This window comes from Penaeus vannamei, chromosome 17, assembly GCF_042767895.1.
Source record: "Penaeus vannamei isolate JL-2024 chromosome 17, ASM4276789v1, whole genome shotgun sequence".
Lineage (NCBI taxonomy): Eukaryota > Metazoa > Arthropoda > Malacostraca > Decapoda > Penaeidae > Penaeus > Penaeus vannamei.
Genome location: NC_091565.1, coordinates 23,995,392 through 24,001,088, shown reverse-complemented (window position 1 = coordinate 24,001,088; position 5,697 = coordinate 23,995,392). Strand labels below are relative to the sequence as shown.

At 33.4% G+C, this 5,697-nt stretch overlaps 1 non-coding gene across 1 annotated transcript in view; it reads left to right on the top strand.

Moving 5' to 3' along the window:
* Positions 1-3,520, top strand: part of LOC113805090 (uncharacterized) — a 4,488-nt gene extending 968 nt beyond the window's left edge. The window contains exons 1-2 of the transcript XR_011399201.1: positions 1-1,727; positions 1,845-3,520. The exon at positions 1-1,727 is cut by the window's left edge and continues 968 nt beyond it. This is a non-coding gene — a transcript (uncharacterized protein). The remainder of the gene's footprint in view (positions 1,728-1,844) is intronic.
* The last annotated feature ends 2,177 nt before the right edge of the window (positions 3,521-5,697 follow it).

Here is a 5,697-nt window from a genome sequence, read left to right as displayed (position 1 = left end):
ATCAAGACAGTGAGTAATGATGAGGTTGCTGTCAGTAATTCCTAGTTAGGAGTAGGCAAGAAGTATTCATATTTTTAAATGCTGGTATCATCCTAGTCACTATAACTGTCACCATTACCATCGTGCTCATTTGAGAATGCGTGGATGCGAGCAAATAGTGCTGTCTGTTAGGCCTACACAATACTGGGAGCCTTTGTAGGGATGGGGTAGGTTAAAAAATGAGCAGCAACCAATATCATCTATTTGTTTTGTATATTCTGGAATGTCACCTTCCATTTAGTAATAGTGGTTTGGAAAATGATATGTTCTATCCAGTTAGATTATATATGACATTAGGATTTACCTATTAGTAGGACTGTTAATTGCTGTAGAGATTTAGAAATATGAAATGAGGAAATTGCATTCATGTGATATATAAATATAATAGGTGAATAATAAGGTTTAAGTAGGAAACTACAAAAAAATAACCAGACAGTTCTTTAAATGAGGTATTTTCAAATTAGCACTGGAGAAGTAGGAAACGTAGCCAGTCAGAGGGTTTTGATATGCACTTTTTTTGTGATACTATCATATAAAATATACATTGGATTTGTTAAGATGCACAGTTGTAATGAAGTTCAATAAAAAGTTTTCAGACATGTAGAAAGGTGACAGGTAAAGGATACTGAATGGCAAAGAACACAAAATGCTGTAAGATTCAAGGCAGGATATGCAATACTAGTTGGCAACTCATCTACTAAATTGTTATAATTGTTCTTGTAATTATTGTTTTTAATTTGATGTTTACCTAGTTATTGATTTTAATGCTGAATTATTAATGTATGTCCAATCAACCATTGGAAGTTGATATATTTGCATTTAATTGATTTCCTGAGAAATATCCTTGTAAAATGTACTCACAGAATATATATTTATTTTTTTAAAAGCAATTTTCAATAACTACTCAGTATACAACTGTCAGTGCAACTGCAAGTTGACAATATATTGTAAATGACAGACAATACCATGAAAAAAGAATCCCATTCATAGCTATTTTGTAGATGTTTCACTTTGATTGATTCATTATCTATCTATTGGTGCAAATTGATCAATTAATTCTCCGTAGTTATTTTTATAAATATTGATATTTCAACATATGATAATGATAAAGAAGTAAATATGCAACTAAAAAAACTGAAAGACTATTACAATGTAGGCATTGAGCTGCCAAATAGGATTATATATTCTTCAGAGTATCCTACTATAGGCATTTAGATAATTAGATTGTAGCTTAAAAGGGATGAAGAAAGTTTAGGCATGTACCTAAGGATATAAGACCTTATGAAATAAAGGAGTAAATTGTGTTTAGGCACTATCATATTTTCCATATGCCATTTTTGGGTACATTTCTGCCAGCTTATAATTATGTAAATAAAATTTTGTTTGTGCATTTTTGGATTTTTAACTGCTAGAAAGTAGGATTTGAACTGGACTTTGACTGTCTGTCATTTTGCATAATAATACTGTATTACTGATTTAAGGTCTTACTTATAACAAACAGTATTTCATATACCGTTATTTGATTAACAACTCTCAAATGTATAAGATAGTGCTATATAAATTTTCCCCTTCATTAGTAAGTTAAGGAGTTAATACCCATTTTTTCTCTCAGATTATGGGGAACAAAAAGTCCAAGTGAAATAGTATGACTAAGGCAGAGACAGCTGCGGAAGTGACTGGACAGCAGAGTGAGTATTCAAGGACATATTCAGCCAACAATGTGATGAAATTTCAAGCTGATTGCTGCACATATACAAATGTTCATCAGAAGTTCTAAGATATGCATTTCTCTCCCTCTTTTTCAGGATATTTTGTTACCTATGATAATATTAATAAAAGGTTATTCTCAGGCTGTAGGAAATTTAAGGGTAGAAAGTGACCGATACAGCTTATTTAAATAAAGTGTTTATTTTCAAAAAGATATTGATCAATGTACATTGATTATATTGATATCATTACCAAGATTTTATTTTTATTTTTTTCATTTTATTATATTGTTAAGCTTTTGTTAAATAGGTTGTATTAATACCTCTCCTGCAATGTTGGTAGCATTTCATTTTTTTGTTGATTTGCATTCATTGTACCTGATATCAGTAAAGCAAATCTAAAATATTTTTCCCATCATTGTTATAAAAATGGTTGTATTAAGCTGTTTAACTTTAGTTGTACTCCTGAATGAGATACAGTAGAGAAGAACATTGTGGTGTATATTTTTATTGTGATTGCAGAACTGAAAGGTAGAGGTGATCTTGTCACAAAGTACTGTAAATCTTAGGTAATGTAAAAATGTATCTTACAATTTATGAATTGCATATGTTCTCACATTGCATATGTTGTCTTTTTATAAATCAATATAACTGTTATTTAATGTAAATCTGTTTGCTTGAAAATATTGCTAAAATGTTTTTAACATGCTCATTTAAAAATGACTGATGCTAGTCCTTTGTATGTGATATGTGCTTCTCATAAAATCATGAACTAATGTTTTTGATAAATCACAAATTACTTTACTCCCCTTTTATGGGAATTATAACATAAAGCTTTATCGGTAAGCAGTTGAATGGTTGAGAGATATGGGAAGAGCATGGGTTAGATATTCCAGTTGTTTATATGAAAGTCTTGTCTTTCTTTTTGTCTATTATTGTGAGAAATCCTAGTTCTGGTATTAGATTATGCTGATGATTTTGGCTTGTATAGAGTATAACATATAGAAGGAATGTACATCAAGGAATGCAGAAACTCAAGAAATAATGACTTCTGCTGTTTTTACTTGATTTGCAGTATTAATGGCCTGAACTATGTGGATAAATATGATTCTTCAAGATTTAGAGTTCTAGATGAGATACCGATATTTTGTTTTGTGAGTTTATGGTGAAATATTTGCAAGTAATAACAGCATTATAATTAAAAGGATGAATATAATGCTTGAGAATGATATTAGTCATAATGAGTATATAAGGTTTGATTCTGTATTACTTATGAATTCTATTGAAATCATCTGGCCATGTACTTTAGGAATACGATAGCTTTGTGTGTACCTGAATGTGAGAAATATTACAGACTATGTGTTCCGTAATTACATTTCAACAAGAAACATGAATTAATGACAACTGATTAAAGAATTGTGTCATGGTTGTTGATACTGAAATTATGGGTAGAATAGTAATCATTCTATTTTCTCTGCATTTATTTGTAAAGGTTGTAGATCAATAGTTATGTAAATATTGTTTCTAAAAAGTTGTATGGAGCTTTAGTCTGAATTTACTAAGCCTTGAAAATATATGTAAGTTCTTGTATTTTTTTTTTTTTTTTTACTTGTCTGGAGAGTTTTTGTGGTGCAACAACCATTATTTTCTGTGGGTTATACATGATTACCAGACTTAATTTTTTCCCTTCATTCTCCTCTTAACAATTTCAGCATGTAGTAATTTATGTCAAATACTTTTCATGTGCTTGTTATATCATGTGATGAAATGTCAAATAGCTTTTCATTATCATACACCTGATATATTTCGAAATATATCCTAAGATATACCATCTTCATAGAAGTACCAACTAGCTTTTACAAGTTTGGTATAATGATTGCAGTTTATATTTACACAGTACAGCTCTATGATATCTTGTGCAATCATTAGTCTATGAAATCTTTATACCTTTTTTTTTTTACATTTTTTTCTTCTTCTTTTTCTTTCTACTTCTTACTTCTTCTTGTATGTTAAACTTGACTTCGATGCACTCCTGACAGTAGATGGACGCCCTTGCTATGGTCACTGAAGAAAAACAGAAAATCAAAAGACTCCTTGCCAACACATTTTTTATGCAGCAGCTAGGAGTGTAGAGAGTGGGGTAAATTCATTTCCCACATTTTAATTTATCCCTTGAGTGGCTGATTGGAATGTAGCTTGGTATGGCACTAAGAGATCACATAACATGAGCGGGTTCAAACTGCAGTAAGAATTGGAATATACAAGAATACCCTAGAAGATGCACTTTTTCAGGGAAAAAAAATTGTGCAATACTTATCCTGTATCTAATGCTTCCAAATCCCAGAGGCCAAAGTCAAGACTTAGTGAAGAAGTGAAAAATACTCATAACATTACTCACATAGCAGCATAACAAGATTTATGTAAAAAATATAGCACTGAAAGAAGATTATTGAAGATGTAAATTGATAGGTGTTTATGGCTTTGAACATTTCAGCATGTTTCTTCCCCCAAACAAATGAAGCCTATATATAAGATATTGATACATATTATTTACTTTTTATCCACCTATATTGATTAAAAGTGAAAAGTGTTTCTAGAAATGCCATTTGCCATTTACAAATGCCATTTCAAACATCCTGACAAACACATTAGTTTCCAATCTTGCTTAATTTACATAAACAACAGACAGTACATCTCAACTGTTCTAAATAGAACTTAATGTTACAATATTTAGATTTTAAATATATTTTTGTAGCTAAATCTTAATGATATCCTGGTACCTGACTGATGATGCTGATATTGGAATATATTTTAGAGTTGCAAGATTTCCTTCAGATGCATAACATTTTATCTGTATTTTTTTTAATGGAAATACTTCTATTGTTACTTGTGCATGTACTAGACTACAGGAATATAATTAAATTGCACATATTTTAAATACTCTGTTTAGCCCAGCTAAATGGGACCGATTTTTCATGATCCCTTCTACAGCTCCTTACTCAGGCAACACTCTTCTCTTTCAACAATGCCTCCAAAAACAAGTAGGCAGAGTCCTTTTCTATACCAGACGCGATCGCTCCCGTCTCGTAACAGTCAGATCAGAAACAGAATCTACAGCACTATCAAATCTAACTGATCATTCTGGCAACCCCCCCTCCAATCCCTTGTTGTCATAGGGGGGGCTTAGGAGACGGAGACTGAGACCCAATGCAGGGATCTCCCCTGTTCCCTGTCTAGGGGAGATCCCTTTCTAATTTTGCATGGTCTTTTCCCCCTCCAGCTTTTTGTTTCCATCCCTTCTCCAATCCCTTCTACTATCTACTTCCTAAGGTGTAAGAGCCTTGCTGAAAGGATGAAAGGCTGACCTTGTGCCAGTCCTGAATGGCCTGCGGGAACCATGGGCACAGTACTCCCAATTTAGTTGTCTAGCCCTTACCTCCATACAGGGCACTGGGGGGTGGAATGTTTATTTCCCTTTACATAATCAAGGCTTCCCATGGCCAGTAATGAAGATGTAATACCCCTATTAGGGGAAATGACGCTTGCCCCTTCATCAAATAGCCCCACTTGCTCCCTGACCCCAGGCTCTCCTTTGACCACGACTCTGAACACTGAAACTACTACCCACTCCTCAATGCCTACTTGTGCATTACCCACCCAAGCAGAGACAATCTCCAGAAGACATTCCTACCCTCCCAACTTCCTCAAATTCATCACCTCTACTCCTACAACCTTCTTCATCAAACACCCCAACCTGCATTATTGATACCTTACAGCCTTATTCTCCATCTCTTCGTAATACTACACCCCTCAACAACACTCCCACTTCCACACGCCCCTGTCCTTCTACCACCATCCACCCTACAAATATCTTAACTACTATAGCCCAGCTAAATGGAACTGATTTTTCGTGATCCCCCTACAGCTCCTTACTCAGGCAACACTCTTCTCT